This window comes from Scophthalmus maximus, chromosome 13 (genome assembly GCF_022379125.1).
Source record: "Scophthalmus maximus strain ysfricsl-2021 chromosome 13, ASM2237912v1, whole genome shotgun sequence".
Lineage (NCBI taxonomy): Eukaryota > Metazoa > Chordata > Actinopteri > Pleuronectiformes > Scophthalmidae > Scophthalmus > Scophthalmus maximus.
In genome coordinates this window covers 22,482,810-22,498,234 of record NC_061527.1, presented here as the reverse complement: position 1 = coordinate 22,498,234, position 15,425 = coordinate 22,482,810, and the positions used below count along the sequence as shown (strand labels likewise).

The following is a 15,425-nucleotide window of genomic DNA, read 5'->3' as shown; positions in this document are numbered from 1 at the left end:
TTTGCAATGCAGTAGATGAGACATAACTGACAGTGATGGCATTTTTGGAAAATTTCATACGTGCGAGCTGAGATTCGTTGGTTCCCTCGATTGGACTCGTGTACACCAATCGTGGTAGGAAAAATCGTCACAGTAGCTAAGAATTCTTCGTACAGATAGGTATAACGGTAAGAAAACCGTGTCGCCCGGTCGGTGTCTGGATCTCAACTGAACTAACTAGTCAAACGCTAATGAAACATCAAAGGCACTTTGATACTCCGTAAGCTACTTCCCTTAAGGTAACAGTAACGTGCTTAACTATTAGGCCTTAGATACTAAACAAGATATGAACTGCACTCATTCTAACCCGAGCATGAACATGAACATGTCACAGTCTAACTTGGCTGCCACATCATATTTATTTTGTTATTTATCCTAACTTTATTTACTATCAATTTTTCTTTTTGTTTGTCCGTCTGCTTGTTTGCATCTTATGTCTCACTGTCATTGTTGCAGTCCACCCTGTATGTTTTTCACCAAATGTTTACATGTGTCATGCTCTACTAAATAAAATAAAAAATGTTAAAAAAATAAATAATTAAAAACTATTTTGGAAACCAGTGCTGCTGTTTCACCTAAAAAACAGAGGCCAAAAGAAATAATAAAAAATCGGATTCCACCCAAACACAATACCACTTTCGCACCGTTGCTCTCTAACTCTATACAGAGAACTACAATGATTATTCATGATAGTTAACAATTTAAATAACAGTCTATAATTTATTTAAAATCTGTTTACATTTATCTTCATGAGACATGACAAATCGTGCAGTTAAAGCTTCTGCAACAATCTTTATATTTTTGGTTTTGTCCTCTAGTTGTGCTGTGGAGCTATCTTTTTGTGAGTGGGTCCCTGTTTCAATATCCTCTGCTGCTCTGCAAGCACATGCATCAAGATGCTCGTGTAAATAAAGCTCAGTTTGAGTGATTGTTGCTATATATATATATATATAGGTTTTGGACTGTTGGATAAACAAAGCTGTGTTTTTACTTATTATTCCAAACGGCAATTTCCAAATGGGGATGAAATACACAAGCACACATAGCTTTTTGGTGTGACTGCATTTGTAGACAGCAATAACATTTTAAGCAAGTTTCAATGCATATGTTTAGGTGTTGACATGCACACGTTCAACACCGACTGTACCTCAGTTGTAAAACTACAATGTCACTCAGTAGAGCACATACCACCACCCCAACAGCCCCCTTCAATTCAATCAAGCCCTACTGAAAATGCACGTCATGGATATCACCCTAAAAGAACTTTTTTTTTACCGAACATTTTCCCTGGGAAAATCGGTGGGAATGTAAAAAAACGCCCCCTCGCAATGTTAAAGAAGGTGATAGAAATAGCTAGAACCGCTCCTTTTGTCCTGATTCGCTCCCAAATTGAATGGGTTCTGTGCCCAACCTTCCAGCAAGTGGAAATCTGTTCTGTAGTTTTTGCGTAATCCAGCTGACAAACAAATCAACAAACAAACGGACAAGGGCAAAAGCGCAACCTCCTCGGCGGGGGGGCTTCAGCCAGCCGAACACGAGGACCGAATGGTCTTAACCATGTGACTGACGCTCATTCAGAAGTCTGAACAATGACTCACCTCTCTGAGGACAGAGTGGCAAAACAATACACCACTACAGTGTGTTCCCTGCCAACATTTTCAGTGGGTGGCCAATCAGCGCAGCAGCACCTGGGTCATGTACAGCGATGCCAAAGCTCCGCAATCAACACTCTTTTTATAAATCCTGTAATGGTTCTGCGATTCAACTCGGTGCTAATTGTCACGGCTGCAGACTGAGGTGCTGGATTGCGTAATAGTGCAACGTGCACTGGAAATCACTGAACGTTTTTATGTTTCCAGGCTCCTTTTCCTTGCTCACTGCCTCCCAACCCATTCCTCCTGACCTTGATTCCTCCTGTGCTACTTTCCCTTTTATCGTACTTTCCCTGGATGCCTTGCGTCTTTCCCTTCCTCCCGCCTCCGCGGCCTCTGCTTGGCAGTTCTGGCGAGGCTGTGGCAGAGGCTGCAGAGCAGAGGAAGAGATAACGTTGCCACAAAGACAAAAAGCACCAGTAGATGGGTGTGACCAGAGGTATGCTGGAGTGTAGCAGGTTGCTGAGGGCTTGCTGGAGGCCCTGGCATGGCAGGAATGGAAAAGTGTTTCCCACAGAACTCCGCTCTGAACAATAGAGACATAATCATCATAATGACAGTGAAATGTGCAGTTACTGCACATTAGTGTTTTATTAGGGCAATGGTGTCACGTGCAGTACGGGGTGGTTGTTATCTGGGTGAGGGTCCACACCTGTGTGTGCGTGTGTGTGTGTGTGTGTGTGTGTGTGCGCGCGCGCGCATTGATTTATGTTACATGGGTAGACAAGCGACACTGATAACTGGGGTCCAGTGTGTTATTTGTCTTTGTGTAGATATGTATTCAGATAGTTAAAAGGTTATTTCGTCTTTCCCATTCAGGAGGATTCTCTTTATAGTGACTGATCTCCTGACCCCTCTGCTGCTGCATTTAAACCTCAAAGGGAAACCCAATGCATAGCAGTTTTTATTTTTTAAGAAAATGCAGTGTAACCGAATAGTTTTAATCAGAACCCGACCGATATATATATATTTGGGGGCTGATACCGATATCGATATTTGGGAGTAAAATATTATCAATACCGATCCATGGTATTTATTTATTTTTTCCATCAGCGATTTCTTAAATGTTGTTATCGAACCTTGCCCAGTTTAAGTCTCAAATCAGGTAGCCGATAATATTGGTCGGGATCTTAAAATATCGGCTGATACCGATCTGTCTTTGAAAGGCTAATATCGGCTGGTATTAGCGGCCAACAAATATATCGGTCGGGCTCCTTTTTTAAGGAGACTAATAAATATTCTTTTCCGGAATAGAAAGCAGCAAGTTTACTAAGTGAGCATGACAAAGCATCTAAGCGTAGTGCCATAGGCGGCACTTTGCTCTGACCCGCTGAGATTCAAGAACTAGAGCAGAGCCCTGCTCATTTAGGTATTCTCAGTGAAAACATTGCAACAAATTGGTACAGCTCAGTTTTTTGGTTTTTTTTAAGCTGGTATGTTTATCATGCAGGTAGGTGGGAGGAGAGTGAACACAGAGTACAGGAGCTGTAACACACACAGAGCACACTGGCTCCTAAAACAGGGGGGGGGGGGGGGATCAGGAGTCGCCTGCTGCTGCCTGCACCTTCTTCTACTCACTTCTGTTTAATGTCATCATTCTTCTCTTATAGCCTTACATCTCTGTGACTCACTTTGTGCCACGTCGTAACATTTCAGACTTGCTACCTTGGATTCACAAACATTGTTAGTGTAAGCAGATAACCTGTTGTTGCCATATTAGCTCAGCTCCAAGCCTAGCCTGTCGGCTTTAGCATCTAGTTACCGACAGCAAATGGCCGTTGGTGGTCCTGTGACGTACCCCTCTCTCAATTGGCCATCAGCCTCTCATTCCAGATGTTTTCATCCGGATCTTACGTGTCCATGTTGTCCTCATCCCTCTCTCCTTTTGTGGGTGTGTTAAACTCTCATAGACGTGTGAATGATGTGTTTGGTTTTGCCTCATATGTCTTCATGGTGGGGAGGAGGTAATGTTGCTCAGGTCCTATGTCTTTGGCAGCACCTGGAATGTGCTCGACGTAATCCCAGATAATAATCTAAAGATTTGTCCATACTGTAAAATATACTATGTACTCTGTTCTAAACATCTATATTACAAGTGTGTCTGTCCTAGAAGAGAGATCCTTTCTGAGATTTGTTCTGACGTTATTCCTGTTTTTTAAGGGAGTTTTCCCCTGATCAGTAAGGACATAGGGTGTTGTATGCTGTACAGATTGTTATGTCCCTTGAGGCAAATGTGTGATTTGATATGACTCGATAAAAACAGATGCTGACCATTAAGATCAGCCTGAGACAACCCTATCTTTATCCAGAGAGAAATTTGAAGCATGTATAAAGCATTCCCTGCTTTATACTGATCAAACAGAGGCAGAACAATCACAGCAGCCTGTCTCTCTTTATGTCTCTCTGGCAACCATCTTGGATTACAGTATAAAGTACACCCATTACAATGGCTTGCTATGTTATTGTTAGGATGTCTGCCTTTTAAGGCCAACACAGTTATGGATGCAGAGTTGTATTATTAAAGGGGCAGTACGCGATTCTGGTGAGAGCTTGTTTTTCTCTTTGTTAAATGCAAATGCTCTGAACCAGGGTTCTTGGGGAAGGGAGTCCAACGCACTAACCACTAGGCCAAAACCGCGGAGTTGTAACACTGCAAGCACGTCTCTTAAGGTGTCAACGAGTGATGTTTACAAACTGTGCTCGCAGTGTTGTGTGGTGCAGTCCGCACCATTTTCTTGTTTTTTGATTTACGGAGCCCGGGCTGAGCGCGCACACAAGCGACAGCTAACAGTGATTTTTACCAAACTTGTATTGCTTTAGAATCGCTTACTGCCCCTTAAGTGAAAAATAATGATCATACATTCTACTTGACAAAGAGGGAACCTAACGCTTCACGATCAAGCAAGCAAACATGTGCAAATGCTACTGGCAGGATCAACCATGTAGCCCTCAACAGCACAGAAGCTCGCCTAGAACCAGCAGACCGACGAGAACGGTAAGGCCACAATTGTGGGTAGGTGGTAGGCTCGGGACCCTGGGCAGGGTTTGTGAAACGCTGTACTTTTTGAAGAGTATGAAGGCTGGGTTACCCGCGACCCCTCGATGGGTTCTGTTGAATGTAAACTGAGGCAAATGGGGAATCTCCAGTTGGCCCTGGAGGAACGCGAAGGAAGTGAAGACGGACCCCCACCACACCAGGCCCTCCCAAAGGCCACAGAGGCGAAGCCGCTGGCCTGAGCAGCTACCAAACCAGTGGTGCTAGGCCGGCAGGCAGGTGCCCTCTGATGGCAGGTCACAGACCTGCACTCATTATGCTCTTCTCACCGGTCAGAGTAAGCTCTGCACATGGAAAAGGGTTTTATTTCAGGTTTACAGGGTCCTGCAAATTTGTTTAGAGCAGAGATTGTGTGCAGTGGGCAGGTGGTGCTAATGGCTTATATATCCTCTTTTAAAAAGTTCTGCCTTTTTAAACATCTCTTCTTACTTCATTTCACAGTCCACACTTTTTCCAAGTATGTTAAACAAAAACTGTGATAACAACATCCCGGTTTCTATTGCACACCACAATCTTAGAGACGGGTTGTTAAATTTTGCATCAAATCCCATCTTTCCACAACAGAGAAATACTGCAACATTTCTTTTCAATCTTAAATCTCTTTCTTCTCCCATAACAGTCACTATGCCAGACATAACAACCACGATCATAAGCAAGCCATAACAGCCATAACACTTACTTTACATAAGGCCGGCTTATGGCCTTTCAATCAACTGCCATGCCACATCATAAACATGGGTCGGATCAGACGTACGGGCTGACCCCCACAAATCCACGATGAGATCATTCATCTTTTAATACTGGCCAATCCAAAGCCATAGGAGACCAGCTCAACTGAAACGTAGACACTGCAGTCTTAAGCCCGTCCCATAGAGAAACACGTTGACTTCTAAAGCAGCACTGAGCCCCGACTATCCTGATGATAATGCAATACATCCGAGCACTGCAAAGATTCCATAACAGTTAGCTGGATTTAAATACTTCGACTTTCAAGACAGAGAATATAAGTAGTGGCATATTTTGGACCTTGGCTCTTAGCACTGTTTTATTGTTAGGAAATTAGGATTGCAATAAGGCTGAACTTTGTAAGATGACATCTGCATGATCTGGTACAAAGATGAGACTTTTTGTGACGTCTGAGTGACTTTTGACCCTCCCAATGGTACATGAGAACAATCGTGCCAAATTTAAAGAATTTGACTTGTCGATCGAAATCCCTTCACAGCGCTCCTTAATGAGCCAGCTGGAAATATTAAAAGTTAAGTGACGTCAAATGTTTACAACCAACTCAGAGTAACCAATAATTAACTCCTCAGCAATCAACGAATAGCCGTTCAAAATTTGCCTGTGACATTCATTAAAAAGTTAACCGCTGGAAAATGAATCATAGGTCGAAAGTGAAAATTGAAAGCTCGACGTGGCCCCAGCTATTCAATCTATTTAATTGACTTTCTGAGGCAGAAGAAGCACCAGACAAGCAGCAACAGAGGCAGTAGGCATGAAGTGAACAGAACATCAGGTCAGTTTTCGAGCCGTCATACCTGCAGATATCAGTGGAGACACTGCCGAAGCCGAATCACTAATCTGAAAACAGGGCTCCTTTTAGAGGTCCAGTTAAACCGAGGCCCCGTTTAACATGACTCGAGCTTCAGACATCAACTTCAACAAGGCTTCCACAACTTTCCCTTTCCGCAGCATGCATGTTTACATTCTCAGCAAGACTGAGGCCAATTCATTTTGCTGGATTACATTGCTGTTTGCTGATTATGGTCTTCTCCATCACCATATCAAATCAAGGCCTTGCACATATATTCATTAGGGTCACATTTCTTCTATACTTTAATGTATTACTACTGTTTCAATTTCAAACAAAGCCTTCTGGTCCATCCATAAAACAGGACCAATACAGTTTACAGTACAAGATTAATTTCTTTCAGTTTTGCAAAATAGTGCTTCAGAGATTTCTTTGTATGCCAAAATCGCAAGTTAGCATCATGCTGGTTCACTCAACAAAGAGCCAATGATATTTGTCCATGTGCACAGATAACGTCGCCCCCACTGAGCTTTGAACGGCCTCCAAACGGCATGTTGATTTTGCTCGCTTACCTCTTCTGTAAAAAGCCTTTAAGTCAGTAACATTGTCAGAGTGCGATGAGAATGACAACAATGCTGTAGATGTTCAAACGTGACGTTTGAGGTCCCCGACAAAATCGGTAGTCTCATTTACCCACTTCTTGCCAAGCACCCTTTGTTAAAGCCTTGGATGAGAAACAATATTTATTTGTGCCCTAATCACAGAAAAGAATAATAACTATAACTTTTACAAGTCTACTACCTTTCCATTGGCTAAGGCATAGGCCTCTACTCAGATTTCAGCTACATGTTCACGACCACACTGCTGACAAAACCAAACGTGTGACAAAAACACTATTGCGATGAAACAAAGAGCCAGAGTCAGCAGTCCACTGCGGTTCACGGCAGTTCACACCACAGGGTAAAATCAGGACCCACGGTGCAGCTGCAGAACGACGTTGGCGGGTCAACCCCGTCCTGGAAGCTGCGGAATGCCCACTGTCCCTTTGTCTTCTCTTTCTGGCAACACAGGCTGTATTGGCACGTTCCCAATCAACCAATAGGCAAAGTGAGTGATTTGTCAGGAAATGTTCTGCTCTTTGAGCGAGCTCTCAAAAATAAGGGGCATAAATGAAGTTGGACTGCTTGCCTGTGTTACAGGGTGAGCGCGGCTCATATTCTCTGCACCCCTGCACTGACACGTAGGAGGAAGGAGTTTGTTTTTTTTCCAACATTATTGTTGTCTAAATGCAGGTTTAAGGAGAAAAGTGTATAATCCCAACTGAGTTAAAGCCAGGACGTTAATGATGACCTCTCTGCTTGTTAGACTGCAGGTGCACAAAGCACAGAAATTCCATTAACTCACAAAACACAGAAAGAAACTGACCCAACCACGACCCTTTGGTAGATTTGTTCTGCAGTAGTTAAACAATCATAATCTGATTCAAATCTGTAATAGTAATTCCATTAACCTACTGGATTATCATGAACACCTGTATCATAGTTGTAATTTATTCAAAAGAAATCAGATTATCTATCAACCGCTAATTCTTAAGGTCAGCTTGTGAACTGGGACTGGCTGACTGGGACGATAGCTGCAGGGTGCAAATAATCACGCTCAGTCTCTCTGCACTGGAGGGAGAGAGGGGCTGCGGGCCTGAGCACTTCAAAGCCTTGTGGGTAAAGAGGGGGGAGGACCACCGAGCACAGACGCATTCTTTGCAGTGTTGAACTTGACCCGTGGGGTTGCCACGTACAACATGTGACTGCTGTCAACTGTGTGCGTGTGTGTGTGTGTGTGTGTGTGTGTGAGAGAGAGTGAGTGAGTGAGTGAGAGACTATATTTGTGTGACTATATTATAATACAGCAATCCAACACATACATACAGAGCATAAGTATTTACAATAATTTGTCTACCTTTTCAACATTTCCACAACTTGGTTAGCTGTGAGATACAAATGTGTTTCCTGGCAACTTTCTGGCAGAGCAGTGCATAAGGAGCAAAGTAACGCACCTGATCCCAAATACACATTCATGTTAGGGCTGCAAGATTTGGGAAAAACTGTTCCAAGTTTTCTTACAAGTATTGGGATAACTTCCTCTTAATCAATCTCCAGCCTTGTATGGGCATTCTTCAGATTCTACCATGCACGGTCAAGGTCATTTTTCTCTTATGAGAAGATTCAAAATAAATGCTGTCACGTGATTTCTCAAACGACATTCACCAAGGGTTGTTTCCCCATCAGCTACACAGAGAAAAAACCCTCTTCATAGTCAACCTTCTCTATAGATATTATGGATGTAGTAGATGCGAATACTTCAGAAAGCCTCAGCTGTTAATACACCAGATTTCTTTTCATCAAGATCCATTTTTTTGTCCTGGGAAAATCGGTGGAAATATAAAAGGCTATCATTAAAGTCACCATACCAATTTTTGCTCAGATATGAAGGAAATTCTTGGAATAATGGTGAGAACCTCTAACCTACTGCATTATAAAAATAATGTTTACATAGTGAAATTAATGTACCTTTTATCTTACATGTCCATCAAGTGGTTGGTTTAGTGCAGAGAGTGTGATGCAGAGACAGTACAATCTGTGTTAAGTCAACAACCCCAAACAGATGAAACAATTCCTAAATATCTCCCATGTATGCAGATCTTCAGTGTATTATCAACAACAACTTCAGATTTTAAATAACAAGGTAGGAGAGCCAGTGTTAATAAGACATGCCGAATGTCAACATCACTGATAGCTCAGGATGGGAAAAAAAATGTCAACTCCATCCGTCTGAAAACAGCGAAGACCCTTGGGTCCCGTTGGGCGTCTCTTTGCGCCGCGTTTAAAATGGGGCCCATTGACTGTAAACTGCACGTAGTAAAGGATGTATCTGATTTCTGAGAGATTGCGATTTTACGACACTGTTACTGTTTACATACACTGGAGGTGCCCTGAGAAGCTTAGTTAGCTCCAAAGATTGACCGGACAAGTTGCCTCAGAGCTCTAAATCCCCTAAGATCAGCAGATATGTTGTTTATCTGAGAGACGCCAAGTACATTTCACTATATCTACATAAAATGAGCACTTGAACTTGCACCTCTGTCAAACTTAACAATGAAGACTTCACTTACTACTGCACCTTTTGTGGTTTGAAAAATATCCAAACTTAAACTTAGAGCTACAACAGTAAATGACTACTCTATTAAACTGCAACTATTATGATAATCGATTAATCGGTTTAAGTAGTTTTAAATGGAAAAAAAGGTTTCCAGTTTCTGATATCAGCTTCTTAAATGTAAATATTTTCTGGTTTCTTTGCTCCACTATGACAGTAAACTAAATATATTTGATGTGTGGACAAAACAATACATCATGCTGGGGTTTTAGCAAACATTATCGACTATTTTTATACCATTCTATGACATTATATGTACCAAACATTGACCTCACTATGTAAAGTGCCTTGAGACAATGTATGTTGTGATATTGCGCTATACAAATAAAATGGAATTGAATTGAATTGAATCAACTAATCGATTCATCGAAACTAATTGACAAATTAATCGATAAAGAAAATAATAGTTAGTTGCAGCCCTACTGAAACTCAAGCATAAAATCAAGCTACCCAGTTTTAGCCTCATTGAAAATGTATTTTCCATGTATGAATGGGTTTTAACATTTAGTGTCATACGGTTCTGATTCAACTGAGAACATTTTTGAGGTTGTGCTTTGTGGTGTTCTTGTACTCAATTGGAACGCAGAGTTACAGTGTGTGTCTAAAGTATTACTGCCACACCTTCGCCTCAAGACTCCAGCATCGCAATACACAATGATGATGACTGCGCCTGTTGGGTACACAGTCAAAAGCTGCCGTCACACATGCACTGCAAACCTCAACCTTCCTAGACATCAACCTGAAGAGCTGAATATGAGAAAGCAATTGTCTGAATCAGTAATGTGACGTCCGGTTGAGTCGATTTGAACGTGAAAGGCGCCAATCTTAACCCTCTATCCAGGTGCCACCCCTCACCATAAGCAAACCAGTATTTACAGGAGGGTTGGGTTCTTCGGTGCCTCGTTTTGGTGCCAGAGCCATTTACTGAAATAGTTGCACTGCTTACAGGCAACACAAACATCACCGCACGTGCCTTCTAGTTGACAGTACACTTAACTCTGGTGCCAACGCGCATTTGGACATGGCTCTGGCACCATGTAACATTAGCCTGTAGATAGGTAGTAGCTAACATGAGCTCACAAGATAACTAGATGCCTGAAGCCAAACGGTCCAAATTGTGGCTGTATTTCAGCCGACAGGATTCCAACACCGTGATGTATAGCATGTTTTTAATTCTTCGCGAGGGACCGTTCCAAAGAACAGCGTTTCTACTCTGCGCGCGCAACTGTGATTTTGCGAGCACGGGTCTGAGGCGAGCGTGAATGCGCCCTCCACTACGCGGTCGCTCCCTCGTAAAGTTGAATTTTGGGACTTTGGACAGTGGCTGATGCGCACAGCGAGGCTACGTGTTTGACTGTTTGCATGACCCAATGATGTCAACATGCCAAACAAATGAGGTTGATGTGGAGTTTGGAGCTTCTATCTGTTGGGTAACTCTGCTAAGCGTTTTGCACTTGTTTATATTTGTATATATAAATATAAACTGTTAACATTAAATGTTACATTTTCAATTATAAAAGTTCCAATCTGCCTAAGCAGTAAAAATCGTTTTTTTATTGCCCTTTTGTGCAAATTTTTTCCGGCAATGTTTGGGTAGCGGTGCTGTTTCATAAGTATCGTTTTAGCACTGGTATCCTTTTGTGTGAGACGTGTGAAAAGGCAACTCGGGACAGCGTCGGGATGATGGAATGATGGAATTTCAGCGCCTCTTGCCAGCAACGTTTCAATCGCAACCAATTATTGATGAGGCCGAGATGACAATAAAATTTAACACAGCTTGTTGAACTGCGACAGAACTAGAGTCACACTGAATTGTTATAAAAGAACTAGAGAGAATCTGGAGACCTGTACTGGCACCACTCAAATTGTCCGTACACTCACACAACCCCAACCCCCACAATGAGTATGCACTCATTGTGGGGGTTGGGCTCATTTTATTGTGATCTACATGGATAAGATATCTCTTCATCTGTGCCCGTACACAGGATCTGGGGCTGTTCCACGCTGCACAACTGAGGAAGACATTTTCACTCACTGCATTTCATTGTCCATTTTGTCTTTTCCGTTTCAATTCACAACACTGACGAACACCGGTTACATAACTGTACTACTCCGCCGCTCTTCCTCTGTGATTTAATAAGGCCAACTAATCAATGTGTCCTCTGTAGACGACATGACTCAGCTGCCTGCGCTGTAACTAACCACTTTCTTGTGTCATGTGCTCATTCGTTCGCTCTGGGAAAGCAACATCAACGACAAATGGGAAAATCCGAACAGTGTGCACATTATATTTTCAAAGGGCCTTCTGGTCACATCCAGTTCTTTCTCCGTCAAAATTACCGAGTGAAGCAGTTGAGAGAAAAGAGTGACTATAAACAGACGGGGATGTCACAGATTACCCTCACTGCCCCATTTTAAGTGCTGGTGGGAAATTGTAAAACATACAAGTTTATTGTGGCCATTAAAAGCACGTCTATATGGAAGAACACTTGACACACTTACTCACCATAACACTAGAGCAACATGTGAGGAAACCAAAATAGTAGAAAAATTAACGCAAACATTATTTTTTACTTCTGATCCTAAACATCACCCGTCAATGTGACTGCAGCCATGAATATACAAAGTTGTAGTTGGTGTTGACATAAACATTTGCTGCTGCTGCTGCTGCTGCTGCTACTGATGTGTAATGGCTGTGAGTGGTATCGCCGCAGCCAGGTGAGGCAGAGCGCTGTATAATTCCAATCATTCCCTCGTGTTCTCTGATATCAAAGGCTGGCAGGGGTTACCACAGGGAGAGTTTGGCTCTGGGAACGTGGTGTTTTCTGTCTCTCCGTAGCTATGGTCTACTTGGTGATGGAAAATGGTAGAAACACCTTTTAGCGTGCTGCAACACAGTTTAACAGAATCATGGACTACAGCCTCCAGCATGGCCACAGAGGTGAACAACCACCTCTCAGTGTCACTGTCAACAAGAACCAAAAGTTTAACAAAAGGTCGTCAGCTGGGCAACTAGATTAGATTAGATTATTATGTTGCCATGTAAACCATTTGAGGTGCATGTTGTGAATATCATTCAGCTTTATATATGCCAAGAAATGATGGATTGATTCAGAATTTAAAACGGCAAATCTCATATCGAGTGGAAACTGAGTTGACCAGACAATGAGGGCTGTTCCGGATACCATTTAAGAATGAACACTCTGAAAACCTGCTGTGTAGTTATTGGTCAGGTTAGATTGAGCGCTGTGACAAACAAAATGATCACTAAATTTGAAAAAACTAAAAAAACTTTGTATTCAAATTATAATAAAAACTAAAGATGACCAACGTTGGATTGATGTCTTATTTCAAGGGTTATTGGGATATTTGTGGTAACGCATATAAAATATGCTAAGACATGAAACGCTTAAATGCTACATGACAAACAGCCAATCGGACGTTACGAGACAGATATGGGATCTTTTTGTAGATTTTTTAAATGTTTTCGTCTGTGTGGATCCTCCTCTGTGTCACGATCTGTTTGGGGGTGATTAAACACCATAGACAACAGCGTACAATACAGCTAGCCAGATTAATTGTGATGAATGTTACTCACTTAAAATTAAGTTAAGTGCTTAAAGGTTCAGCGGAGGAGCAGAGTGGGAGCCCGACACATGCTGCGCATAACTGACCAATTAATCGGTCGGACCCTTCTTTATCAAACAGCCCACGTTACGCGTGCAGGTACAGTGGGTGAGGTCACAGCAGGCCACCAGGGATGCACACGTCATCTGATGGGGTTCGGTGTGTGGAGACAACTTCAGTAGCACAGTAAAGAGGCTGCTGTTGGTGTTTTTAAAGCTGTCGTCTTCCTGTGTGGTTACAAGCCGTTCATCAAAAGCGCTGCCGTCACGGTCTGTAAATAATTACTGCTTAAAATTTAATCATTTGCGACGTGACAACAACCAACATCAGCACAATTAACTAATACCAAACTAAAAGAAGTCAGGGCTCTGATCAAGACATCACAAGAACAAAAGTATGAGGAAGTAATATCTAGGGAAACATATCCCCGCCAGACTTGATGAATTACATTTTATTTGCCAATAATGTGACATCCGAATACCGAGTCAAAGCCACTCCACATCTGTACTTGCTACAGTTCCACTAGCCTCCGTTCTCTGACGTATTACTGCAGAGGACATTGTTTTAAAAGATCTGAAAAAGAACATGGGGGTTTCCCTTCACGTACAAAAGCTAAACGGGGCCTATAGCTATACCTACGACAGTCTGAACATCCACCCCACGAAGATGTACCAACAGCTACAGATTACAAATGTCAGTGGCCACATAAAAACACTCGTTTCCTAGTTTGGCAGCCGTCGTAGCTTGACACACTAAGCCAACCTTCTGGCGCGAAAAAAAAGGCAGAGGGATGTGCTTTGCCTCACATCTCCTGTCGAAGCGTTGCACTTTAATACGCCATAAAAGACAGATTCCACATTTGTTGTGCACCTGCGCAGGAAGACATGAACGCACAACAATGGTTCTAATCCAAAAATGCTGATTAAACAGTCATGGGGGGGGGGGGGGGGGGGGGGGGGGGGGGGGAATATGGGATATATTCAGCATGTTCCACCAGCCAAATACTGCCAGTGTTTCCACCACAGTGGGGGAGTATAACAGATACACTGATAAGGGCCAACTAAAGCCAATAATTTCTGAGAAACTTAAAACAAAAATACTACAGGGAGTCATTGGCAGCGTACGTAGTGCTTCTGTGTTCATGTTAAAGTCCACTAAAAGACTTATCTGATAATAGTACAAAGGATTTTTTTTTTAAACCCGATTGGTCTGGCACTACAGCACACAAAGAAATCCAACACTCTTTTGTTGATATAATATCTCCACTACTATTTAATTTTTAAATTTTTACCTATTTCATTGTGTCTCTGCAAAATGACCATGGTTTAAGTGTGATACTGTTTACCTCCATCTCATCAGGACTATATATCCCACTTTAAATATTAGCGGCAATATTTGATCTGAACAAAGTAACAAGAGGCAAAAAAAAAAACATGCAGGCAACAGGCCACTAGAATGTACCCCCCCCAAAAAATGAATTACACAGTTTTCATTTAATTCCTACGACTGCCTTAACCCAATGAACGTGCATGATTTGATTTGATCTTTAACTCTGGCTTCGCTGAGTCTATACTACCAACCGTATCCTTCAAAGCACTGATACTAAAGGTTTATCTGGGACTGGTACATTGTGTCATTGAGTTGAGCTCCACAAGGTTGGCAAGTGGCCCTCCTCTGTGTGTGTGTCTGTGTGTGTGTGTGTGTGTGTGTGTGTGTGCTCGTCCACCCCTCCCCCACACCACCCATGGCTTTGGAGCAACCAGCTGCACAGCACTATAGTGATCTTCTGAATGAGCCTTGGCACAAAGGTAATAGAATAATGTGATAATGTACAGTGCCCGTTCAGGGGGACCCACTGTACGCTGCAGACAAGCGGTGGGGTTAAGATATTAACACAAGCTAAAGCTGTAATAATAACAAAGCAAAACTGGTCACTGCAACCAAGGAACAGGGTCTTAACTGGCCAGTTTCGCTTTGGATTTAGAATAAATCTTCTGTTTCTGTAGCTACCTTGTTGCAACACACTAACAAAGCAGGAGTGGGGTCAATATGATGCAATGTGTGACTTAACAATATTGAGTTCATTTGAGACCGGAAAAAAAAGTAGCCCAAGTAACAAAAAAAGTCAAACAAGAAAGCCCGGTAAAAGTTAACACTCCTCATCAGAAATAAATTACAGTTACATTTTTTGCCCCCCCCCCCCTCCCGAGGTGGGTTCGATCGGGAGCTTACAGTAGTTTACAGGAGGAAGGGCGCGATCGCAAAAAATACAAACCACGCGCGAGAACCGCCCGCCCGCCCGCCG

General features: G+C 42.5%; 1 protein-coding gene across 5 annotated transcripts in view; it reads right to left on the bottom strand.

Moving 5' to 3' along the window:
- The window catches only part of LOC118317927 (F-box-like/WD repeat-containing protein TBL1XR1), a 50,505-nt gene that overhangs the window by 27,512 nt on the left and 7,568 nt on the right, over positions 1-15,425 (bottom strand). For 2 of the 5 annotated variants that reach the window (XM_035647071.2, XM_035647074.2), the window contains exon 1: positions 61-213. The exons of the other annotated variants lie outside the window; for them this stretch is intronic. The gene's annotated coding sequence lies outside the window, so the exon portion shown is untranslated. Of the gene's footprint in view, positions 1-60; positions 214-15,425 lie in introns of those variants that run through there. 5 annotated transcript variants of the gene reach the window in all.